The following is a 24,499-nucleotide window of genomic DNA, read 5'->3' on the forward strand; positions in this document are numbered from 1 at the left end:
TGTTAACCGAAAGGTTCGAGCCCACCCGGGAGCGTTGTTGTGAGGTCTCAGATGTAACGTAAAAATTCAGAGTTTTTCCACAACACCTGACGAACATTTAATTTTTGTTCTTCCGTGGCGCAATGGTTAGCGCGTTCAGCTGTTAACCAATAGGTTAGTGGTTCGAGGCCACCCGGGAGCGGTGTTGTGAGGTCTCAGATGTAGCGTAAAAATTCAAAACTTTTCCACAATACCTGATAACCATTTAATTTCTGAGCTTCCGTGGCTCAATGGTTAGCGCGTTCGGCTGTTAACCGAAAGGTTGGTGGTTCGAGCCCACCCGGTAACGGTGTTGTGGGATCTCAAATGTAACATAAAAAGCCAAAGTTTTTCCACAATACCTGACGAAAATTTAATTTTTTGGCTTCCGTGGCGCAATGGTTAGCGCGTTCAGCTGTTAGCCGAAAGGTTGGTGGTTCGAGCCCACCCGGGAGAGGTGTTGTGGGGTCTCAGATGTAGCGTAAAAATTCAAAACTTTTCCACAATACCTGATAACCATTTAATTTCTGAGCTTCCGTGGCTCAATGGTTAGCGCGTTCGGCTGTTAACCGAAAGGTTGGTGGTTCGAGCCCACCCGGTAACGGTGTTGTGGGATCTCAAATGTAACATAAAAAGCCAAAGTTTTTCCACAATACCTGACGAAAATTTAATTTTTTGGCTTCCGTGGCGCAATGGTTAGCGCGTTCGGCTGTTAACCGAAACGTTGGTGGTTCGAGCCCACCCGGGAGCGGTGTTATGGGATCTCAAATGTAACGTAAAAAGTCAGAGTTTTTCCACAATACCTGACGACCATTTATTTTTTGGGCTTCCGTGGCGCGATGGTTAGCGCGTTCGGCTGTTAACCGAAAGTTTGGTGGTTCAAGCCCATCCGGGAGCGGTGTTGTGAGGTCTCAGATGTGACGTAAAAAGTCAAAGTTTTTCCACGATACCTGACGACCATTTCATTCCTGAGCTTCCTTGGCTCCATGGTTAGCGCGTTCGGATGTTAACCAAAAGGTTGGTGGTTCGAGCCCACCCGGGAGCGGTGTTGTGAAGTCTCAAATGTAACTTAAAAAGCCAAAGTTTTTCCACATTACCTGACGACCATTTAATTATTGTTCTTCCGTTGCGCAATGGTTAGCGCGTTCAGCTGTTAACCAATAGGTTGGTGGTTCGAGCCCACCCGGGAGCGGTGTTGTGGGATCTCAAATGAAACGTAAAAAGCTAAAGTTTTTCCACAATACCTGACGACCATTTAATTCCTGAACTTCCGTGGCTCAATGGTTAGCGCTTTCGGCTGTTAACCAGTAGGTTAGTGGTTCGAGGGCACCCGGGAGCGGTGTTGTGAGGTCTCAGATGTAGCGTAAAAATTCAAAACTTTTCCACAATACCTGATAACCATTTAATTTCTGAGCTTCCGTGGCTCAATGGTTAGCGCGTTCGGCTGTTTACCGAAAGGTTGGTGGTTCGAGACCATTCGGGAGCGGTGTTGTGAGGTCTCAGATGTGACGTAAAAAGTCAAAGTTTTTCCACGATACCTGACGACCATTTCATTCCTGAGCTTCCTTGGCTCCATGGTTAGCGCGTTCGGATGTTAACCAAAAGGTTGGTGGTTCGAGCCCACCCGGGAGCGGTGTTTTGAAGTCTCAAATGTAACGTAAAAAGCCAAAGTTTTTCCACATTACCTGACGACCATTTAATTTTTGTTCTTCCGTGCGTCAATGGTTAGCGCGTTCAGCCGTTAACCGATAGGTTGGTGGTTCGAGCCCACCCGGGAGCGGTGTTGTGGGATCTCAAATGAAACGTAAAAAGCCAAAGTTTTTCCACAATACCTGACGACCATTTAGTTTCTGAGCTTCCGTGGCTCAATGGTTAGCGCATTCGGCTGTTAACCAGTAGGTTAGTGGTTCGAGGCCACCCGGGAGCGGTGTTGTGAGGTCTCAGATGTAGCGTAAAAATTCAAAACTTTTCCACAATACCTGATAACCATTTAATTTCTGAGCTTCCGTGGCTCAATGGTTAGCGCGTTCGGCTGTTAACCGAAAGGTTGGTGGTTCGAGACCATTCGGGAGCGGTGTTGTGAGGTCTCAGATGTGACGTAAAAAGTCAAGGTTTTTCCACAATACCTGACGACCATTTAATTTTTGGGCTTCCGTGGCGCAATGGCTAGCGCGTTCGGCTGTTAACCGAAAGGTTGGTGGTTCGAGCCCACCCGGGAAAGGTGTTGTGGGGTCTCAGATGTAGCGTAAAAATTCAAAACTTTTCCACAATACATGATAACCATTTATTTTCTGAAATTCCGTGGCTCAATTGTTAGCGCGTTCGGCTGTTAACCAATAGGTTGGTGGTTCGAGCCCACCCGGTAACGGTGTTGTGCGATCTCAAATGTAACATAAAAAGCCAAAGTTTTTCCACAATACCTGACGACCATTTATTTTTTGGGCTTCCATGGCGCGATGGTTAGCACGTTCGGCTGTTAACCGAAAGTTTGGTGGTTCAAGCCCATCCGGGAGCGGTGTTGTGAGGTCTCAGATGTGACGTAAAAAGTCAAAGTTTTTCCACGATACCTGACGACCATTTCATTCCTGAGCTTCCTTGGCTCCATGGTTATCGCGTTCGGATGTTAACCAAAAGGTTGGTGGTTCGAGCCCACCCGGGAGCGGTGTTGTGAAGTCTCAAATGTAACGTAAAAAGCCAAAGTTTTTCCACATTACCTGCCGACCATTTAATTTTTGTTCTTCCGTTGCGCAATGGTTAGCGCGTTCAGCTGTTAACCAATAGGTTGGTGGTTCGAGCCCACCCGGGAGCGGTGTTGTGGGATCTCAATTGAAACGTAAAAAGCCAAAGTTTTTCCACAATACCTGACAACCATTTAATTTCTGAGCTTCCGTGGCTCAATGGTTAGCGCGTTCGGCTGTTAACCAGTAGGTTAGTGGTTCTTGGCCACCCGGGAGCGGTGTTGTGAGGTCTCAGATGTAGCGTAAAAATTCAAAACTTTTCCACAATACCTGATAACCATTTAATTTCTGAGCTTCCGTGGCTCAATGGTTAGCGCGTTCGGCTGTTAACCGAAAGGTTGGTGGTTCGAGACCATTCGGGAGCGGTGTTGTGAGGTCTCAGATGTGACGTAAAAAGTCAAGGTTTTTCCACAATACCTGACGACCATTTAATTTTTGGGCTTCCGTGGCGCAATGGTTAGCGCGTTCAGCTGTTAACCGAAAGGTTGGTGGTTCGAGCCCACCCGGGAAAGGTGTTGTGGGGTCTCAGACGTAGCGTAAAAAGTCAAAACTTTTCCACAATACGTGACAACCATTTAATTTCTGTGCTTCCGTGGCTCAATGGTTAGCGCGTTCGGCTGTTAACCGAAAGGTTGGTGGTTCAAGCCCATCCGGGAGCGCTGTTGTGAGGTCTCAGATGTGACGTAAAAAGTCAAAGTTTTTCCACAATACCTGACGACCATTTCATTCCTGAGCTTCCTTGGCTCCATGGTTAGCGCGTTCGGATGTTAACGAAAAGGTTGGTGGTTCGAGCCCATCCGGGAGCGGTGTTGTGAGGTCTCAGATTTGACGTAAAAAGTCAAGGTTTTTCCACAATACCTGACGACCATTTAATTTTTATGCTTCCGTGGTGCGATGGTTAGCGCGTTCGGCTGTTAACCGAAAGGTTCGAGCCCACCCGGGAGCGTTGTTGTGAGGTCTCAGATGTAACGTAAAAATTCAGAGTTTTTCCACAACACCTGACGAACATTTAATTTTTGTTCTTCCGTGGCGCAATGGTTAGCGCGTTCAGCTGTTAACCAATAGGTTAGTGGTTCGAGGCCACCCGGGAGCGGTGTTGTGAGGTCTCAGATGTAGCGTAAAAATTCAAAACTTTTCCACAATACCTGATAACCATTTAATTTCTGAGCTTCCGTGGCTCAATGGTTAGCGCGTTCGGCTGTTAACCGAAAGGTTGGTGGTTCGAGCCCACCCGGTAACGGTGTTGTGGGATCTCAAATGTAACATAAAAAGCCAAAGTTTTTCTACAATACCTGACGAAAATTTAATTTTTTGGCTTCCGTGGCGCAATGGTTAGCGCGTTCAGCTGTTAGCCGAAAGGTTGGTGGTTCGAGCCCACCCGGGAGAGGTGTTGTGGGGTCTCAGATGTAGCGTAAAAATTCAAAACTTTTCCACAATACATGATAACCATTTATTTTCTGATTATCCGTGGCTCAATTGTTAGCGCGTTCGGCTGTTAACCAGTAGGCTAGTGGTTCTTGCCCACCCGGGAGCGGTGTTGTGAGGTCTCAGATGTAGCGTAAAAATTCAAAACTTTTCCACAATACCTGATAACCATTTAATTTCTGAGCTTCCGTGGCTCAATGGTTAGCGCGTTCGGCTGTTAACCGAAAGGTTGGTGGTTCGAGACCATTCGGGAGCGGTGTTGTGAGGTCTCAGATGTGACGTAAAAAGTCAAGGTTTTTCCACAATACCTGACGACCATTTAATTTTTGGGCTTCCGTGGCGCAATGGTTAGCGCGTTCAGCTGTTAACCGAAAGGTGGGTGGTTCGAGCCCACCCGGGAAAGGTGTTGTAAGGTCTCAGACGTAGCGTAAAAAGTCAAAACTTTTCCACAATACGTGACAACCATTTAATTTCTGTGCTTCCGTGGCTCAATTGTTAGCGCGTTCGGCTGTTAACCAGTAGGTTAGTGGCTCGAGGCCACCCGGGAGCGGTGTTGTGAGGTCTCAGATGTAGCGTAAAAAGCCAAAGTTTTTCCACATTACCTGACGACCATTTAATTTTTGTTCTTCCGTTGCGCAATGGTTAGCGCGTTCAGCTGTTAACCAATAGGTTGGTGGTTCGAGCCCACCCGGGAGCGGTGTTGTGGGATCTCAAATGAAACGTAAAAAGTCAAAGTTTTTCCACGATACCTGACGACCATTTATTTTTTGGGCTTCCGTGGCGCGATGGTTAGCACGTTCGGCTGTTAACCGAAAGTTTGGTGGTTCAAGTCCATCCGGGAGCGGTGTTGTGAGGTCTCAGATGTGACGTAAAAAGTCAAGGTTTTTCCACAATACCTGACGACCATTTAATTTTTGGGCTTCCGTGGCGCAATGGTTAGCGCGTTCAGCTGTTAACCGAAAGGTTGGTGGTTCGAGCCCACCCGGGAAAGGTGTTGTGGGGTCTCAGATGTAGCGTAAAAATTCAAAACTTTTCCACAATACATGATAACCATTTATTTTCTGAAATTCCGTGGCTCAATTGTTAGCGCGTTCGGCTGTTAACCAATAGGTTGGAGGTTCGAGCCCACCCGGTAACGGTGTTGTGGGATCTCAAATGTAACATAAAAAGCCAAAGTTTTTCCACAATACCTGACGACCATTTATTTTTTGGGCTTCCGTGGCGCGATGGTTAGCACGTTCGGCTGTTAACCGAAAGTTTGGTGGTTCAAGCCCATCCGGGAGCGGTGTTGTGAGGTCTCAGATGTGACGTAAAAAGTCAAAGTTTTTCCACGATACCTGACGACCATTTCATTCCTGAGCTTCCTTGGCTCCATGGTTAGCGCGTTCGGATGTTAACCAAAAGGTTGGTGGTTCGAGCCCACCCGGGAGCGGTGTTGTGAAGTCTCAAATGTAACGTAAAAAGCCAAAGTCTTTCCACATTACCTGACGACCATTTAATTTTTGTTCTTCCGTTGCGCAATGGTTAGCGCGTTCAGCTGTTAACCAATAGGTTGGTGGTTCGAGCCCACCCGGGAGCGGTGTTGTGGGATCTCAAATGAAACGTAAAAAGCCAAAGTTTTTCCACAATACCTGACGACCATTTAATTTCTGAGCTTCCGTGGCTCAATGGTTAGCGCGTTCGGCTGTTAACCAGTAGGTTAGTGGTTCGAGGCCACCCGGGAGCGGTGTTGTGAGGTCTCAGATGTAGCGTAAAAATTCAAAACTTTTCTACAATACCTGATAACCATTTAATTTCTGAGCTTCCGTGGCTCAATGGTTAGCGCGTTCGGCTGTTAACCGAAAGGTTGGTGGTTCGAGACCATTCGGGAGCGGTGTTGTGAGGTCTCAGATGTGACGTAAAAAGTCAAGGTTTTTCCACAATACCTGACGACCATTTAATTTTTGGGCTTCCGTGGCGCAATGGTTAGCGCGTTCAGCTGTTAACCGAAAGGTTGGTGGTTCGAGCCCACCCGGGAAAGGTGTTGTGGGGTCTCAGATGTAGCGTGAAAATTCAAAACTTTTCCACAATACATGATAACCATTTATTTTCTGAAATTCCGTGGCTCAATTGTTAGCGCGTTCGGCTGTTAACCAATAGGTTGGTGGTTCGAGCCCACCCGGTAACGGTGTTGTGGGATCTCAAATGTAACATAAAAAGCCAAAGTTTTTCCACAATACCTGACGACCATTTATTTTTTGGGCTTCCGTGGCGCGATGGTTAGCACGTTCGGCTGTTAACCGAAAGTTTGGTGGTTCAAGCCCATCCGGGAGCGGTGTTGTGAGGTCTCAGATGTGACGTAAAAAGTCAAAGTTTTTCCACGATACCTGACGACCATTTCATTCCTGAGCTTCCTTGGCTCCATGGTTAGCGCGTTCGGATGTTAACCAAAAGGTTGGTGGTTCGAGCCCACCCGGGAGCGGTGTTGTGAAGTCTCAAATGTAACGTAAAAAGCCAAAGTTTTTCCACATTACCTGACGACCATTTAATTTTTGTTCTTCCGTTGCGCAATGGTTAGCGCGTTCAGCTGTTAACCAGTAGGTTAGTGGTTCGAGGCCACCCGGGAGCGGTGTTGTGAGGTCTCAGATGTAGCGTAAAAATTCAAAACTTTTCCACAATACCTGATAACCATTTAATTTCTGAGCTTCCGTGGCTCAATGGTTAGCGCGTTCGGCTGTTAACCGAAAGGGTGGTGGTTCGAGACCATTCGGGAGCGGTGTTGTGAGGTCTCAGATGTGACGTAAAAAGTCAAGGTTTTTCCACAATACCTGACGACCATTTAATTTTTGGGCTTCCGTGGCGCAATGGTTAGCGCGTTCAGCTGTTAACCGAAAGGTTGGTGGTTCGAGCCCACCCGGGAAAGGTGTTGTGGGGTCTCAGACGTAGCGTAAAAAGTCAAAACTTTTCCACAATACGTGACAACCATTTAATTTCTGTGCTTCCGTGGCTCAATGGTTAGCGCGTTCGGCTGTTAATCGAAAGGTTGGTGGTTCAAGCCCATCCGGGAGCGGTGTTGTGGGATCTCAAATGAAACGTAAAAAGCCAAAGTTTTTCCACAATACCTGACGAAAATTTAATTTTTTGGCTTTCGTGGCGCAATGGTTAGCGCGTTCAGCTGTTAGCCGAAAGGTTGGTGGTTCGAGCCCACCCGGGAGAGGTGTTGTGGGGTCTCAGATGTAGCGTAAAAATTCAAAACTTTTCCACAATACATGATAACCATTTATTTTCTGATTATCCGTGGCTCAATTGTTAGCGCGTTCGGCTGTTAACCAATAGGTTGGTGGTTCGAGCCCACCCGGTAACGGTGTTGTGGGATCTCAAATGTAACATAAAAAGCCAAAGTTTTTCCACAATACCTGACGACCATTTATTTTTTGGGCTTCCGTGGCGCGATGGTTAGCGCGTTCGGCTGTTAACCGAAAGTTTGGTGGTTCAAGCCCATCCGGGAGCGGTGTTGTGAGGTCTCAGATGTGACGTAAAAAGTCAAAGTTTTTCCACGATACCTGACGACCATTTCATTCCTGAGCTTCCTTGGCTCCATGGTTAGCGCGTTCGGATGTTAACCAAAAGGTTGGTGGTTCGAGCCCACCCGGGAGCGGTGTTGTGGGGTCTCAGATGTAGCGTAAAAATTCAAAACTTTTCCACAATACGTGATAACCATTTATTTTCTGAGCTTCCGTGGCTCAATTGTTAGCGCGTTCGGCTGTTAACCAGTAGGTTAGAGGTTCGAGGCCACCCGGGAGCGGTGTTGTGAGGTCTCAGATGTAGCGTAAAAATTCAAAACTTTTCCACAATACCTGATAACCATTTAATTTCTGAGCTTCCGTGGCTCAATGGTTAGCGCGTTCGGCTGTTAACCGAAAGGTTGGTGGTTCGAGACCATTCGGGAGCGGTGTTGTGAGGTCTCAGATGTGACGTAAAAAGTCAAGGTTTTTCCACAATACCTGACGACCATTTAATTTTTGGGCTTCCGTGGCGCAATGGCTAGCGCGTTCGGCTGTTAACCGAAAGGTTGGTGGTTCGAGCCCACCCGGGAAAGGTGTTGTGGGGTCTCAGATGTAGCGTAAAAATTCAAAACTTTTCCACAATACATGATAACCATTTATTTTCTGAAATTCCGTGGCTCAATTGTTAGCGCGTTCGGCTGTTAACCAATAGGTTGGTGGTTCGAGCCCACCCGGTAACGGTGTTGTGGGATCTCAAATGTAACATAAAAAACCAAAGTTTTTCCACAATACCTGACGACCATTTATTTTTTGGGCTTCCTTGGCGCGATGGTTAGCACGTTCGGCTGTTAACCGAAAGTTTGGTGGTTCAAGCCCATCCGGGAGCGGTGTTGTGAGGTCTCAGATGTGACGTAAAAAGTCAAAGTTTTTCCACGATACCTGACGACCATTTCATTCCTGAGCTTCCTTGGCTCCATGGTTAGCGCGTTCGGATGTTAACCAAAAGGTTGGTGGTTCGAGCCCACCCGGGAGCGGTGTTGTGAAGTCTCAAATGTAACGTAAAAAGCCAAAGTTTTTCCACATTACCTGACGACCATTTAATTTTTGTTCTTCCGTTGCGCAATGGTTAGCGCGTTCAGCTGTTAACCAATAGGTTGGTGGTTCGAGCCCACCCGGGAGCGGTGTTGTGTGATCTCAATTGAAAAGTAAAAAGCCAAAGTTTTTCCACAATACCTGACGACCATTTAATTTCTGAGCTTCCGTGGCTCAATGGTTAGCGCGTTCGGCTGTTAACCAGTAGGTTAGTGGTTCTTGGCCACCCGGGAGCGGTGTTGTGAGGTCTCAGATGTAGCGTAAAAATTCAAAACTTTTCCACAATACCTGATAACCATTTAATTTCTGAGCTTCCGTGGCTCAATGGTTAGCGCGTTCGGCTGTTAACCGAAAGGTTGGTGGTTGCAAAGGGCATGCAAAGAGGAAGGGTCTGCTCCTTCCGGATCCCCAGACTACACGAGATCTAGCTTCAACACTGAAACACTATATCTATAGTACTTCTTTATATAGTCCTAATCTAGTTGACCTTTGCCCTCACTCTCGTTATCTTACAATGTAGTTTTTTAATAATACATCAATAACCATTTAATTTCTGAGCTTCCGTGGCTCAATGGTTAGCGCGTTCGGCTGTTAACCGAAAGGTTGGTGGTTCGAGACCATTCGGGAGCGGTGTTGTGAGGTCTCAGATGTCACGTAAAAAGTCAAGGTTTTTCCACAATACCTGACGACCATTTAATTTTTGGGCTTCCGTGGCGCAATGGTTAGCGCGTTCAGCTGTTAACCGAAAGGTGGGTGGTTCGAGCCCACCCGGGAAAGGTGTTGTGGGGTCTCAGACGTAGCGTAAAAAGTCAAAACTTTTCCACAATACGTGACAACCATTTAATTTCTGTGCTTCCGTGGCTCAATTGTTAGCGCGTTCGGCTGTTAACCAGTAGGTTAGTGGTTCGAGGCCACCCGGGAGCGGTGTTGTGAGGTCTCAGATGTAGCGTAAAAATTCAAAACTTTTCCACAATACCTGATAACTGTTATGTTGGTGAGAAAGATAACGCAACTTAAATGAAGTTTAAAATATGTTTATTTACATGAGATAATTATGGAGTTCTAACAGACTACACGAGAACTAGCTTCAACACTGAAACACTATATCTATAGTACTTCTTTATATAGTCCTAATCTAGTTGACCTTTGCCCTCACTCTCGTTATCTTACAATGTAGTTTTTTAATAATACATCAAGTTTTTTTTTTTTTTTTTTGAGAAGGGAGTGCAGGTTTAATTTTTTTTTGGTCAGACCGGGGAGTACCATACTGGTGTATCCAGTCTTCTGCCGTAGCGGGATGTCCTCGTGAAGGGCATCGTAGGCCCTGCTGTCGTTGTAGGTTGACTATTGGTTGTGTCTGGGATGTTTTCTGTAGGCATGTCTGCTTGAGAAGTCTCCGAGTCGGCTGTTGTTTCAAGGTAAGGAATTGGGGAATTTCTGGATGGCGTAGGCCGTTCGTTCTCATTGCGGTGTAGAATTGGTGACAACTCTGGAGACGAGTTCCTTGTGGAGAAACCAGTATGGTGAACCATTTCGAAGTCGTCCTGATCCTGTGATGGATATGGAGGTCTCCTGTCCTCGTTCTGTCTGTTGACTCGTCCTTGATGGAATCTTGACAGCTCAGTGGTGTGGTTGTGGTTGTTGTTAAAGTTGTTTCGAGGACGGAGTTGGACGCGTGTTCGTCTGAAGGTTTGATTTTCTTCGGTTCGTATTACGTACGAATCCGGAGTCGTGGCGTATTGGGTAATCGTTGCAGGTTTCCATAATCGTGGACCGGCGATGTACCATACTTTCTCTCCAACTCGAAGTCTTCGTAGAAAACGTCGTGGTTGTCTGTTGCTTTGTTGCGTCATTTTCCGCTGTCTCTCCCGCAACCCTGCCTTGATCGCTTGCGTTGGGAAGTTAGGTCTGAGAAAATAATCGTTTGTTGTCAGTGGGGTGCGTAGTTTTCTTCCCATCAGCATCTAAGCTGGAGTGATCAAATTTTCCAGAGGCGTTGTCCTATATTCCAGAAGAATTTGGTTGAGATCTTTTCCTTCATGTTCAGCTTTTGCTAAGTAGTTCTTCAATGTCTGAACCATGCGCTCAGCCAAGCCGTTGCTCTGTGGGTGATAAGGACTTGCTGTGATATGTTGTACGCCCCAGTTTCGCAGGAAGTTGGTGAACATATAAGACGAATAGGGTGGCCCGTTATCGGATATGAGCTTCATTGGTATGCCATGCCGGGTAAAGTGCGGTATCATGAAATTGATGACCGCTTCGGTGGTTGTGGACGTTAGGGGTTGTGCTTCGACGTATTTTGAAAAATGATCAATTAATATGATGTAGTGTCGTGAGCGATATGTAAATAGGTCCGAAGATACAGTGTGCCATGGGTGTGGCGGAATTTCCAACGGTCGCAATGGTTGTTGGCTATTGGCGCGTCCTCTTTGGTTACAGATGGTGCACGTTAATACGAATTTGGTAATATCCGTTGTCATTGATGGCCAGTAGACGTTCAATTTTGCTCTTGCTAGGCAGGCTGTTACTCCTTGATGTATATTGTGAATTTGTTGTATGGTGTTGTGTTGCAGCTTTGCAGGTACTACGAGCCGTTCGCCCCTGTATATCAGTTCGTCCTGGGTGTGTAGTTCTTCTTTGATAGGCCAGTATTCTCGTACAGCAGCGCTCTTGACGGATTTCAGGTTTGCTGGCCAACCATGTTCTATGTAATGGTGAACTTGTTGCATAACCTCATCGTGCTTCGTTTCATATTGAAACTTCTTCAGGCGGTCTTCCGACAATGTTGTTACAGCATGTAATGTGGCACATGAACCTTCCAGGAATGCTGTGGACATCTTGCATGCTGGGTGCGGTGCCCTTGATAAGGTATCCGCAATGTACAACTTCGTTCCGGGAACATATACCAATGTCGTGTCAAATCTAGCGAGTCGTAATGTCAGGCGTTGCAGACGAGGTGATAACAAGTAGAAAGGTTTCTTCACTACGGCAAGTAGAGGTTTATGGTCCGTATGTACAGTTACGGGTGCAGCAGCTACGAAGTAGTTGAAGTGTTCGCAGGCGTATAGTATCGCGAGGAGCTCTTTTTCAATCTGCGCGTAGCGAGCTTGTGCCGGAGTGAAGGTCATCGATGCGTACTCTATCGGTTTTCCTTGTTGTAGTAAGACAGCTCCGATGCCATGCTGGCTGGCATCAACTGATATGGTGTTAGGGTATTTCGCATTGAAGAAGGTCAGTACGGGTGACGATGATATGGCACTTTTCAGGTCTTCGAATGCATTTTGATGAGTCTCGTCCCATAAGAAGACTGTATCTTGCTTCAACAAGGGTCGGAGTGGAGCACTTCTCTCCGAGTATCCAGGGATGAATTTACCAAGAAAATTTACCATCCCCAGAAATCGCAGTAGGGCTGATTTGTCTGTGGGTGCAGGAATGTCCCTTATGGCCTTGACCTTTTCCGGGTCGATTTCTATTCCTTGGGGAGTGATTATGTGGCCTAAGTAGGTGATGCGTGGAACCGCCAGTTGGATTTTCTTCGAATTAAATTTTAGGCCAGTTTTCCGTGCTCGTTCCAATACTGCGTATAGAGTTGCGTTGTGGGAGTGCTCGTCCGAACCGTGCATTAGGAAATCGTCAGTGGCAATGTTGGTCCGGGGAATGTCTCCAAATATGTTGTTCATGGTTCTCTGGCAGTGTTCAGATGCTGTTGATATACCGTACGGCAAGCGTGTGTATCGGAAGTTCCCGAATGGTGTTGAAAACGTGCAGAGGAAGGAGCTTTCTTCAGTGAGTTCTATTTGCCAGAATGCTGATTTCGCGTCAAGAACTGTGAAGATTTTGGCTTCGGCTAACTCAGCAAATATCTCTTGGGCAGTTGGCATCGGGTAATGCTCTCGCAACAGGGCTTTATTCAGATGTCGTGGATCCAAACAGATACGAATATCGTTGTCTGGCTTTAGTGCGATGACCATGGGATGTAACCATTCGGTGTGTTCTGACACAGGTATTATGACCCCAGCAGCCACCATGCGTTTGAGTTCGGCTTCCACTCGTGGTAAAAGCTTAATTGGTATTTTGCGCGCTATGGATCTCGTCGGTACAGCATCAGGTCGGAGTTTCATATGATACTGTCCTGGTAGTCGGCCCACTGTGTCAAAAACATCAGGATACATTTCCAAAATGGCTTGCGGTGTGCTGTTCCTTATTTCGGGAGGAACGATGATTGCATCTATGCTGGTTGTTATGCGAGTTGCATCGGTAGGATTGACTACTTGGTCCGTACTGTTCTTGATGTTGCCCAGGTTGTGTGGTAGTCGTGTGATGAGTCCAAGTTTGCGAGAAGCTGTGGCGCTGAGGATTGATGTTGGTACTTTGCTGTTACGTGTAGATCCAAGGGCATTGTTGCTACTGCAGTAGAGCAATTGACTTGTATTACGCCCAACACTTCGACGGTATGGCCAGAGTACGATTTGATGGTGTGTTTTGCTGGTTTCATTAGCGGTCGTGGATGTATGGTGTTGTAAATGACTTCAGGTATGACGTTCACTTGAGAGCCCGTATCGATCTTGAAAATGTTGCGTATGTTTGAAATCTCTATATCCGCTCGCCATAGTTTGTCTTCTTCATTGATACGTTGTTCCGGAAGCGTAGCATACAGGGTTAGGGAGTCAGAGTAGAGATGGTCGTTGTTGTCTAGTTCTGGGTTGGCCGTATATGTCAATTCATTGGTACAGAAGAAGTTTGGCTCTGCTTGACGTGACATGCTATATCCGTTTCCGGGTAAAGTAATGTCTAAGGTGTGTGCTGCTCGACAAGCCGTTGCCCAATGATTGGACCCTCCACAGGCGCGACACAAGGATCCTAAGGCTGGACATTGTTGGTATGGATGACGGAGGGCGCATCTAGTGCATAAGGATGTGGATTGTGGTGCTGCTGGATCGTTGGTGCGTGGTCCACGTCTGTTTGTCGAAGTTTGCATGCGAGGGCGGAAGTCAGTTCGGGTTGGCATGTGTGGTTGAACCATGCTGTGACTCCGTGGTCGTTGATGTTGAAAAGTATCACGCTCTCTTGTGCGGCGGGATTCATGGCGTTGGTAGTTGTTCTTGTGTCGACCAAGGGCATGCAAAGAGGAAGGGTCTGCTCCTTCCGGATCCCCAGACTACACGAGATCTAGCTTCAACACTGAAACACTATATCTATAGTACTTCTTTATATAGTCCTAATCTAGTTGACCTTTGCCCTCACTCTCGTTATCTTACAATGTAGTTTTTTAATAATACATCAATAACCATTTAATTTCTGAGCTTCCGTGGCTCAATGGTTAGCGCGTTCGGCTGTTAACCGAAAGGTTGGTGGTTCGAGACCATTCGGGAGCGGTGTTGTGAGGTCTCAGATGTGACGTAAAAAGTCAAGGTTTTTCCACAATACCTGACGACCATTTAATTTTTGGGCTTCCGTGGCGCAATGGTTAGCGCGTTCAGCTGTTAACTGAAAGGTTGGTGGTTCGAACCCACCCGGGAAAGGTGTTGTGGGGTCTCAGATGTAGCGTAAAAACTCAAAACTTTTCCACAATACATGATAACCATTTATTTTCTGAAATTCCGTGGCTCAATTGTTAGCGCGTTCGGCTGTTAACCAATAGGTTGGTGGTTAGAGCCCACCCGGTAACGGTGTTGTGGGATCTCAAATGTAACATAAAAAGCCAAAGTTTTTCCACAATACCTGATAACCATTTAATTTCTGAGCTTCCGTGGCTCAATGGTTAGCGCGTTCGGCTGTTAACCGAAAGTTTGATGATTCAAGCCCATCCGGGAGCGGTGTTGTGAGGTCTCAGATGTGACGTAAAAAGTCAAGGTTTTTCCACAATACCTGACAACCGTTTGTTTTTAGGGCTTCCGTGGCGCGATGGTTAGCGCGTTCGGCTGTTAACCGAAAGGTTGGTGGTTCGAGCCCACCCGGGAGCGTTGTTGTGAGGTCTCAGATGTAACGTAAAAATTCAGAGTTTTTCCACAATACCTGACGAACATTTAATTTTTGTTCTTCCGTGGCGCAATGGTTAGCGCGTTCAGCTGTTAACCAATAGGTTAGTGGTTCGAGGCCACCCGGGAGCGGTGTTGTGGGGTCTCAGACGTAGCGTAAAAAGTCAAAACTTTTCCACAATACGTGACTACCATTTAATTTCTGAGCTTCCGTGGCTCAATGGTTAGCGCGTTCGGCTGTTAACCAATAGGTTGGTGGTTCGAGCCCACCCGGTAACGGTGTTGTGGGATCTCAAATGTAACATAAAAAGCCAAAGTTTTTCCACAATACCTGACGACCATTTATTTTTTGGGCTTCCGTGGCGCTATGGTTAGCGCGTTCGGCTGTTAACCGAAAGTTTGGTGGTTCAAGCCCATCCGGGAGCGGTGTTGTGAGGTCTCAGATGTGACGTAAAAAGTCAAAGTTTTTCCACGATACCTGACGACCATTTCATTCCTGAGCTTCCTTGGCTCCATGGTTAGCGCGTTCGGATGTTAACCAAAAGGTTGGTGGTTCGAGCCCACCCGGGAGCGGTGTTGTGAAGTCTCAAATGTAACGTAAAAAGCCAAAGTTTTTCCACATTACCTGACGACCATTTAATTTTTGTTCTTCCGTTGCGCAATGGTTAGCGCGTTCAGCTGTTAACCAATAGGTTGGTGGTTCGAGCCCACCCGGGAGCGGTGTTGTGGGATCTCAAATGAAACGTAAGAAGCCAAAGTTTTTCCACAATACCTGACGACCATTTAATTTCTGAGCTTCCGTGGCTCAATGGTTAGCCACAACGCTAAAGACCGCTTTTAAATTGGAGCCCTACCACTTACCAGACTTAAGTTTTCCAACTCCGTAGATTTCCATGTTTTAAGATAATTTTCCATTGCCTCCCAACTCCGCAATTATAATTATCATTATTCCCATTGCCTCCCAACTCCGCACACGAAAACTTCCATTGCCACCCAACTCCAATTTTATCTCAGAAAAATATTTCCAATTCCCGGAGTTCCCATCGCTTAAACGCGGAACCCAGCGGGTTTCGGAGTTCTTCCACAGAGTTGCAGCTCTCTATTCCTAAGTGGCCTCCCTCCCAAGTACTGACTGCGCTCGACGCTGATTAACTTCGGTGATCAGACGAGAACCGGTGTTTTCAGCGTGATATGGCCGTTGCCGAGAGTGCTAGTTAATAATTCGAATTTAAAGTAAGTGAGACAAATTAACCTTCATCTTTTTAAAACAATAACAAAAAGAAAATATGTTTGCTTTTTTCATATCTATTGGAATTTAAAAGACAAAAAAAAGTGAAAAAGCTAACGGCAAGCAGTGTTCCTAAGTAGAGAGCTGCAAAATGAAAATATTAACCTCCAACTCCTTCCAAATCCAGGGCAATACACAACAATGACTCCAATTCCTCCCAATGCCATAATCAAAGGTTTGAACTCCGCAGAACTCCGCAAAGCGAAATTTAAAACTCCTTCCATGAAAATTAAAATTTCTTAAACTCCTCCCAACTCCTTCCATGAAAATTAAAATTTCTTAAACTCCTACCAACTCCTTCCATGAAAATTAAAATTTCTTAAACTCCTCCCAACTCCTTCCATGAAAATTAAAATTTCTTAAACTCCTCCCAACTCCTTCCATGAAAATTAAATTTTCTTAAACTCCTTCTAACTTCGTCCATTAAAACCTTTCTAGTTTCTAGTCTTTGGAAGATTTCTTTACTCTTTAGAATTGGAAAAATAGAAAGCCAAGTAAAACGTGTAGCTCATTAGTTTTCTTTCAAATTTGGCCTGAGATTGATATCACGAGTGCTTATAAATTATGATTTTCAAATAAGGAATAATATTTACTCATAAAATTCTTCTAGACATTAAAACTTAAGATTTGGGGGAAAAAAGGCTCTACGCGTTGTCGTTGAGTCACATTTTACGCTTAGTTTCTTAAATTAGCTATTTAATTAAAATCGGACTGATTCGCTTCACAAATGCTATTTTGAATGACAAGGCCACGAACTTTACGAATCAAGAAATACTAACACTAGAGTCAATTCAGTTATTAGTTGTGCCTGCTAATATGCCTACTGCCTTACTTTATGTGTCAAAGCTAGAAAGGAGACTCTTGTCAATGGGTTTAAGAGAAAAGGAAAGCGCCCGCGGCCCCATTGTGTGAGAGACTCACTGAGGGGACGTGTCACGTGGGGTTACGGGTGAAAAAAGAATTTCGTACGAAGCTTCTGAAGACAAACAACGCTAAAGACCGCTTTTAAATTGGAGCCCTACGACTTACCAGACTTAAGTTTTCCAACTCCGTAGATTTCCATGTTTTAAGATAATTTTCCATTGCCTCCCAACTCCGCAATTATAATTATCATTATTCCCATTGCCTCCCAACTCCGCACACGAAAACTTCCATTGCCACCCAACTCCAATTTTATCTCAGAAAAATATTTCCAATTCCCGGAGTTCCCATCGCTTAAACGCGGAACCCAGCGGGTTTCGGAGTTCTTCCACAGAGTTGCAGCTCTCTATTCCTAAGTGGCCTCCCTCCCAAGTACTGACTGCGCTCGACGCTGATTAACTTCGGTGATCAGACGAGAACCGGTGTTTTCAGCGTGATATGGCCGTTGCCGAGAGTTATAGTTAATAATTTGAATTTAATTAACCTTCATCTTTATAAAACAATAACAAAAAGAAGATATGTTTGTTTTTTCATATCTATTGGAATTTAAAAGACAAAAAAAAGTGAAAAAGCTAACGGCAAGCAGTGTTCCTAATTGGCCTCCCTCCCAAGTACTGACTGCGCTCCACGATGCTTAACTTCGGTGATCGGACGAGAACCGGTGTTTTCAGCGTGATATGGCCGTTGCCGAGAGTGCTTGTTAATATTTCGAATTTAAATTAAGTGAGACAAATTAACCTTCATCTTTATAAAACAATATCAAAAAGAAGATATGTTTGCTTTTTTCATATCTATTGCAATTTAAAAGAGGAAAAAAGTTGAGAAAGCTAACGGTACGCAGTGTTCCTAAGTGGTCTCCCTCCCAAGTACTGACTGCGCTCGACGCTGCTTAACTTCGGTTATCGGACGAGAACCGGTGTAGTCAGCGTGATATGGCTGTTGCCGAGAGTGCTAGTTAATAATTGAATCTAATTAACCTTCATCTTTATAAAACAATAACAAAAAGATGATATGTTTGCTTTTTTCATATCTGGTGGAATTTAAAAGAGGAAACAAAAAGGAAGAAGCCAACGGCACGCAGTGTTCCCAAGTACTGACTGCGCTCGACGCTGCTTAACTTCGGTGATCGGACGAGAACCGGTGTTTTCAGCGTGATATGGCCGTTGCCGAGAGTGCTAGTTAATAATTCGAATTTAAAGTAAGTGAGACAAATTAACCTTCATCTTTTTAAAACAATAACAAAAAGAAAATATGTTTGCTTTTTTCATATCTATTGGAATTTAAAAGACCAAAAAAAAAGTGAAAAAGCTAACGGCAAGCAGTGTTCCTAAGTGGCCTTTCTCCCAAGTACTGACTGCGCTCGACGCTGATTAACTTCGGTGATCGGACGAGAACCGGTGTTTTCAGCGTGATATGGCCGTTGCCGAGAGTGCTAGTTAATAATTCGAATTTAAAGTAAGTGAGACAAATTAACCTTCATCTTTATAAAAAAATAACAAAATGAAGTATGTTTGCTTTTTTCATATCTGGTGGAATTTATAAGAGGAAACAAAAAGGAAAAAGCCAACGGCACGCAGTGTTCCCATGTACTGACTGCGCTCGACGCTGCTTAACTTCGGTGATCGGACGAGAACCGGTGTTTTCAGCGTGATATGGCCGTTGCCGAGAGTGCTAGTTAATAATTCGAATTTAAAGTAAGTGAGACAAATTAACCTTCATCTTTTTAAAACAATAACAAAAAGAAAATATGTTTGCTTTTTTCATATCTATTGGAATTTAAAAGAGGAAAAAAATTGAGAAAGCTAACGGTTCGCTGTGTTCCTAAGTGGTCTCCCTCCCAAGTACTGACTGCGCTCGACTCTGCTTAACTTCGGTGATCGGACGAGAACCGGTGTATTCAGCGTGATATGGCCGTTGCCGACAGTGCTAGTTAATAATTTGAATTTAATTAACCTTCATCCTTATAAAACAACTACAAAAAGAAGATATGTTTGCTTTTTTCATATCTGGTGGAATTTAAAAGAGGAAACAAAAAGGAAAAAGCCAACGGCACGCAGTGTTCCCAAGTACTGACTGCGCTCGACGCAGCTTAACTTCGGTGATCGGACGAGAACCGGTGTTTTCAGCGTGATATGGCCGTTGCCGAGAGTGCTAGTCAATAATTCGAATTTAAAGTAAGTGAGACAAATTAACCTTCATCTTTATAAAACAATAATAAAATGAAGATATGTTTGCTTTTTTCATATCTGGTGGAATTTAAAAGAGGAAACAAAAAGGAAAAAGCCAACGGCACGCAGTGTTCGCAAGTACTGACTGCGCTCGACGCTGCTTAACTTCGGTGATCGGACGAGAACCGGTGTTTTCAGCGTGATATGGCCATTGCCGAGAGTGCTAGTTAATAATTCGAATTTTAAGTAAGTGAGACAAATTAACCTTCATCTTTTTAAAACAAAAACAAAAAGAAAGTATGTTTGCTTTTTTCATATCTATTAGAATTTAAAAGACCAAAAAAAGTGAAAAAGCTAACGGCAAGCAGTGTTCCTAAGTGGCCTCCCTCCCAAGTACTGACTGCGCTCGACTCTGCTTAACTTCGGTGATCGGACGAGAACCGGTGTATTCAGCGTGATATGGCCGTTGCCGACAGTGCTAGTTAATAATTTGAATTTAATTAACCTTCATCCTTATAAAACAACTACAAAAAGAAGATATGTTTGCTTTTTTCATATCTGGTGGAATTTAAAAGAGGAAACAAAAAGGGAAAAGCCAACGGCACGCAGTGTTCAAAAGTACTGACTGCGCTCGACGCTGCTTAACTTCGGTGATCGGACGAGAACCGGTGTTTTCAGCGTGATATGGCCGTTGCCGAGAGCGCTAGTTAATAATTCGAATTTATATTAAGTGAGACAAATTAACCTTCATCTTTTTAAAACAATATAAAAAAGAAAATATGTTTGCGTTTTTCATATCTATTGGAATTTAAAAGAGGAAAAAAAGTGAAAAAGCCAACGGGACGCACTGTTCCTAAGTGGTCTCCCTCCCAAGTACTGACTGCGCTCGACGCTGCTTAACTTCGTTTATCGGACGAGAACCGGTGTTTTCAGCGTGATATGGCCGTTGCCGAGAGTGCTGGTTAATAATTCGAATTTAAATTAAGTGAGACAAATTAACCTTCATCTTTTTAAAACAATAACAAAAAGAAAATATGTTTGCTTTTTTCATATCTATTGGATTTTAAAAGACAAAAAAAAGTGAAAAAGCTAACGGCAAGCAGTGTTCCTAAGTGGCCTCCCTCCCAAGTACTGACTGCGCTCGACGCTGATTAACTTCGGTGATCGGACGAGAACCGGTGTTTTCAGCGTGATATGGCCGTTGCCGAGAGTGCTAGTTAATAATTCGAATTTAAAGTAAGTGAGACAAATTAACCTTCATCTTTTTAAAACAACAACAAAAAGAAAATATGTTTGCTTTTTTCATATCTATTGGAATTTAAAAGAGGAAAAAAATTGAGAAAGCTAACGGTTCGCTGTGTTCCTAAGTGGTCTCCCTCCCAAGTACTGACTGCGCTCGACGCTGCTTAACTTCGGTTATCGGACGAGAACCGGTGTAGTCAGCGTGATATGGCTGTTGCCGAGAGTGCTAGTTAATAATTTGAATCTAATTAAACTTCATCTTTATAAAACAATAACAAAAAAGATATGTTTGCTTTTTTCATATCTGGTGGAATTTAAAAGAGGAAACAAAAAGGAAAAAGCCAACGGCACGCAGTGTTCCCAAGTACTGACTGCGCTCGACGCTGCTTAACTTCGGTGATCGGACGAGAACCGGTGTTTTCAGCGTGATATGGCCATTGCCGAGAGTGCTAGTTAATAATTCGAATTTTAAGTAAGTGAGACAAATTAACCTTCATCTTTTTAAAACAAAAACAAAAAGAAAGTATGTTTGCTTTTTTCATATCTATTAGAATTTAAAAGACCAAAAAAAGTGAAAAAGCTAACGGCAAGCAGTGTTCCTAAGTGGCCTCCCTCCCAAGTACTGACTGCGCTCGACTCTGCTTAACTTCGGTGATCGGACGAGAACCGGTGTATTCAGCGTGATATGGCCGTTGCCGACAGTGCTAGTTAATAATTTGAATTTAATTAACCTTCATCCTTATAAAACAACTACAAAAAGAAGATATGTTTGCTTTTTTCATATCTGGTGGAATTTAAAAGAGGAAACAAAAAGGAAAAAGCCAACGGCACGCAGTGTTCCCAAGTACTGACTGCGCTCGACGCAGCTTAACTTCGGTGATCGGACGAGAACCGGTGTTTTCAGCGTGATATGGCCGTTGCCGAGAGTGCTAGTCAATAATTCGAATTTAAAGTAAGTGAGACAAATTAACCTTCATCTTTATAAAACAATAATAAAATGAAGAAATGTTTGCTTTTTTCATATCTGGTGGAATTTAAAAGAGGAAACAAAAAGGAAAAAGCCAACGGCACGCAGTGTTCGCAAGTACTGACTGCGCTCGACGCTGCTTAACTTCGGTGATCGGACGAGAACCGGTGTTTTCAGCGTGATATGGCCGTTGCCGAGAGTGCTAGTTAATAATTCGAATTTAAAGTAAGTGAGACAAATTAACCTTCATCTTTTTAAAACAATAACAAAAAGAAAATATGTTTGCTTTTTTCATATCTATTGGAATTTAAAAGACAAAAAAAAGTGAAAAAGCTAACGGCAAGCAGTGTTCCTAAGTGGCCTCCCTCCCAAGTACTGACTGCGCTCGACTCTGCTTAACTTCGGTGATCGGACGAGAACCGGTGTATTCAGCGTGATATGGCCGTTGCCGACAGTGCTAGTTAATAATTTGAATTTAATTAACCTTCATCCTTATAAAACAACTACAAAAAGAAGATATGTTTGCTTTTTTCATATCTGGTGGAATTTAAAAGAGGAAACAAAAAGGGAAAAGCCAACGGCACGCAGTGTTCAAAAGTACTGACTGCGCTCGACGCTGCTTAACTTCGGTGATCGGACGAGAACCGGTGTTTTCAGCGTGATATGGCCGTTGCCGAGAGCGCTAGTTAATAATTCGAATTTATATTAAGTGAGACAAATTAACCTTCATCTTTTTAAAACAATATAAAAAAGAAAATATGTTTGCGTTTTTCATATCTATTGGAATTTAAAAGAGGAAAAAAAGTGAAAAAGCCAACGGGACGCACTGTTCCTAAGTGGTCTCCCTCCCAAGTACTGACTGCGCTCGACGCTGCTTAACTTCGTTTATCGGACGATAACCGGTGTTTTCAGCGTGATATGGCCGTTGCCGAGAGTGCTGGTTAATAATTCGAATTTAAATTAAGTGAGACAAATTAACCTTCATCTTTTTAAAACAATAACAAAAAGAAAATATGTTTGCTTTTTTCATATCTATTGGATTTTAAAAGACAAAAAAAAAGTGAAAAAGCTAACGGCAAGCAGTGTTCCTAAGTGGCCTCCCTCCCAAGTACTGACTGCGCTCGACGCTGATTAACTTCGGTGATCGGACGAGAACCGGTGTTTTCAGCGTGATATGGCCGTTGCCGAGAGTGCTAGTTAATAATTCGAATTTAAAGTAAGTGAGACAAATTAACCTTCATCTTTTTAAAACAATAACAAAAAGAAAATATGTTTGCTTTTTTCATATCTATTGGAATTTAAAAGAGGAAAAAAATTGAGAAAGCTAACGGTTCGCTGTGTTCCTAAGTGGTCTCCCTCCCAAGTACTGACTGCGCTCGACGCTGCTTAACTTCGGTTATCGGACGAGAACCGGTGTAGTCAGCGTGATATGGCTGTTGCCGAGAGTGCTAGTTAATAATTTGAATCTAATTAAACTTCATCTTTATAAAACAATAACAAAAAAGATATGTTTGCTTTTTTCATATCTGGTGGAATTTAAAAGAGGAAACAAAAAGGAAAAAGCCAACGGCACGCAGTGTTCCCAAGTACTGACTGCGCTCGACGCTGCTTAACTTCGGTGATCGGACGAGAACCGGTGTTTTCAGCGTGATATGGCCATTGCCGAGAGTGCTAGTTAATAATTCGAATTTTAAGTAAGTGAGACAAATTAACCTTCATCTTTTTAAAACAAAAACAAAAAGAAAGTATGTTTGCTTTTTTCATATCTATTAGAATTTAAAAGACCAAAAAAAGTGAAAAAGCTAACGGCAAGCAGTGTTCCTAAGTGGCCTCCCTCCCAAGTACTGACTGCGCTCGACTCTGCTTAACTTCGGTGATCGGACGAGAACCGGTGTATTCAGCGTGATATGGCCGTTGCCGACAGTGCTAGTTAATAATTTGAATTTAATTAACCTTCATCCTTATAAAACAACTACAAAAAGAAGATATGTTTGCTTTTTTCATATCTGGTGGAATTTAAAAGAGGAAACAAAAAGGAAAAAGCCAACGGCACGCAGTGTTCCCAAGTACTGACTGCGCTCGACGCAGCTTAACTTCGGTGATCGGACGAGAACCGGTGTTTTCAGCGTGATATGGCCGTTGCCGAGAGTGCTAGTCAATAATTCGAATTTAAAGTAAGTGAGACAAATTAACCTTCATCTTTATAAAACAATAATAAAATGAAGAAATGTTTGCTTTTTTCATATCTGGTGGAATTTAAAAGAGGAAACAAAAAGGAAAAAGCCAACGGCACGCAGTGTTCGCAAGTACTGACTGCGCTCGACGCTGCTTAACTTCGGTGATCGGACGAGAACCGGTGTTTTCAGCGTGATATGGCCGTTGCCGAGAGTGCTAGTTAATAATTCGAATTTAAAGTAAGTGAGACAAATTAACCTTCATCTTTTTAAAACAATAACAAAAAGAAAATATGTTTGCTTTTTTCATATCTATTGGAATTTAAAAGACAAAAAAAAGTGAAAAAGCTAACGGCAAGCAGTGTTCCTAAGTGGCCTCCCTCCCAAGTACTGACTGCGCTCGACTCTGCTTAACTTCGGTGATCGGACGAGAACCGGTGTATTCAGCGTGATATGGCCGTTGCCGACAGTGCTAGTTAATAATTTGAATTTAATTAACCTTCATCCTTATAAAACAACTACAAAAAGAAGATATGTTTGCTTTTTTCATATCTGGTGGAATTTAAAAGAGGAAACAAAAAGGGAAAAGCCAACGGCACGCAGTGTTCAAAAGTACTGACTGCGCTCGACGCTGCTTAACTTCGGTGATCGGACGAGAACCGGTGTTTTCAGCGTGATATGGCCGTTGCCGAGAGCGCTAGTTAATAATTCGAATTTATATTAAGTGAGACAAATTAACCTTCATCTTTTTAAAACAATATAAAAAAGAAAATATGTTTGCGTTTTTCATATCTATTGGAATTTAAAAGAGGAAAAAAAGTGAAAAAGCCAACGGGACGCACTGTTCCTAAGTGGTCTCCCTCCCAAGTACTGACTGCGCTCGACGCTGCTTAACTTCGTTTATCGGACGATAACCGGTGTTTTCAGCGTGATATGGCCGTTGCCGAGAGTGCTGGTTAATAATTCGAATTTAAATTAAGTGAGACAAATTAACCTTCATCTT

The 24,499-nt window shown here is 43.9% G+C and overlaps 29 pseudogenes; all 29 read right to left on the bottom strand.

Moving 5' to 3' along the window:
* Window positions 1-17,515: 17,515 nt before the first annotated feature.
* LOC149591263 (5S ribosomal RNA) lies at window positions 17,516-17,634 on the bottom strand (annotated as a pseudogene).
* A 136-nt stretch (window positions 17,635-17,770) lies between these two features.
* Window positions 17,771-17,889, bottom strand: LOC149591264 (5S ribosomal RNA; annotated as a pseudogene).
* A 121-nt stretch (window positions 17,890-18,010) lies between these two features.
* LOC149591265 (5S ribosomal RNA) lies at window positions 18,011-18,113 on the bottom strand (annotated as a pseudogene).
* Window positions 18,114-18,251: 138 nt separating this feature from the next.
* On the bottom strand, window positions 18,252-18,370 carry LOC149591266 (5S ribosomal RNA; annotated as a pseudogene).
* Window positions 18,371-18,506: 136 nt separating this feature from the next.
* LOC149591267 (5S ribosomal RNA) lies at window positions 18,507-18,609 on the bottom strand (annotated as a pseudogene).
* A 136-nt stretch (window positions 18,610-18,745) lies between these two features.
* On the bottom strand, window positions 18,746-18,864 carry LOC149591268 (5S ribosomal RNA; annotated as a pseudogene).
* A 122-nt stretch (window positions 18,865-18,986) lies between these two features.
* On the bottom strand, window positions 18,987-19,089 carry LOC149591269 (5S ribosomal RNA; annotated as a pseudogene).
* A 137-nt stretch (window positions 19,090-19,226) lies between these two features.
* Window positions 19,227-19,329, bottom strand: LOC149591270 (5S ribosomal RNA; annotated as a pseudogene).
* A 136-nt stretch (window positions 19,330-19,465) lies between these two features.
* Window positions 19,466-19,584, bottom strand: LOC149591271 (5S ribosomal RNA; annotated as a pseudogene).
* Window positions 19,585-19,706: 122 nt separating this feature from the next.
* On the bottom strand, window positions 19,707-19,809 carry LOC149591272 (5S ribosomal RNA; annotated as a pseudogene).
* A 136-nt stretch (window positions 19,810-19,945) lies between these two features.
* LOC149591273 (5S ribosomal RNA) lies at window positions 19,946-20,064 on the bottom strand (annotated as a pseudogene).
* Window positions 20,065-20,200: 136 nt separating this feature from the next.
* On the bottom strand, window positions 20,201-20,319 carry LOC149591274 (5S ribosomal RNA; annotated as a pseudogene).
* A 136-nt stretch (window positions 20,320-20,455) lies between these two features.
* Window positions 20,456-20,574, bottom strand: LOC149591275 (5S ribosomal RNA; annotated as a pseudogene).
* A 120-nt stretch (window positions 20,575-20,694) lies between these two features.
* On the bottom strand, window positions 20,695-20,797 carry LOC149591276 (5S ribosomal RNA; annotated as a pseudogene).
* A 136-nt stretch (window positions 20,798-20,933) lies between these two features.
* On the bottom strand, window positions 20,934-21,052 carry LOC149591277 (5S ribosomal RNA; annotated as a pseudogene).
* A 122-nt stretch (window positions 21,053-21,174) lies between these two features.
* LOC149591278 (5S ribosomal RNA) lies at window positions 21,175-21,277 on the bottom strand (annotated as a pseudogene).
* A 137-nt stretch (window positions 21,278-21,414) lies between these two features.
* On the bottom strand, window positions 21,415-21,517 carry LOC149591279 (5S ribosomal RNA; annotated as a pseudogene).
* Window positions 21,518-21,653: 136 nt separating this feature from the next.
* LOC149591280 (5S ribosomal RNA) lies at window positions 21,654-21,772 on the bottom strand (annotated as a pseudogene).
* Window positions 21,773-21,894: 122 nt separating this feature from the next.
* On the bottom strand, window positions 21,895-21,997 carry LOC149591281 (5S ribosomal RNA; annotated as a pseudogene).
* Window positions 21,998-22,133: 136 nt separating this feature from the next.
* LOC149591282 (5S ribosomal RNA) lies at window positions 22,134-22,252 on the bottom strand (annotated as a pseudogene).
* Window positions 22,253-22,389: 137 nt separating this feature from the next.
* On the bottom strand, window positions 22,390-22,508 carry LOC149591283 (5S ribosomal RNA; annotated as a pseudogene).
* A 136-nt stretch (window positions 22,509-22,644) lies between these two features.
* Window positions 22,645-22,763, bottom strand: LOC149591284 (5S ribosomal RNA; annotated as a pseudogene).
* A 120-nt stretch (window positions 22,764-22,883) lies between these two features.
* Window positions 22,884-22,986, bottom strand: LOC149591285 (5S ribosomal RNA; annotated as a pseudogene).
* Window positions 22,987-23,122: 136 nt separating this feature from the next.
* On the bottom strand, window positions 23,123-23,241 carry LOC149591286 (5S ribosomal RNA; annotated as a pseudogene).
* A 122-nt stretch (window positions 23,242-23,363) lies between these two features.
* LOC149591287 (5S ribosomal RNA) lies at window positions 23,364-23,466 on the bottom strand (annotated as a pseudogene).
* A 137-nt stretch (window positions 23,467-23,603) lies between these two features.
* On the bottom strand, window positions 23,604-23,706 carry LOC149591288 (5S ribosomal RNA; annotated as a pseudogene).
* Window positions 23,707-23,842: 136 nt separating this feature from the next.
* On the bottom strand, window positions 23,843-23,961 carry LOC149591289 (5S ribosomal RNA; annotated as a pseudogene).
* Window positions 23,962-24,083: 122 nt separating this feature from the next.
* LOC149591290 (5S ribosomal RNA) lies at window positions 24,084-24,186 on the bottom strand (annotated as a pseudogene).
* Window positions 24,187-24,322: 136 nt separating this feature from the next.
* On the bottom strand, window positions 24,323-24,441 carry LOC149591291 (5S ribosomal RNA; annotated as a pseudogene).
* Window positions 24,442-24,499: the final 58 nt, after the last annotated feature.

The sequence above is a fragment of the Phalangium opilio genome, unplaced genomic scaffold (assembly GCF_054372755.1).
Source record: "Phalangium opilio isolate 3A_F unplaced genomic scaffold, DU_Popi_V2 ptg000505l_1, whole genome shotgun sequence".
NCBI lineage: Eukaryota > Metazoa > Arthropoda > Arachnida > Opiliones > Phalangiidae > Phalangium > Phalangium opilio.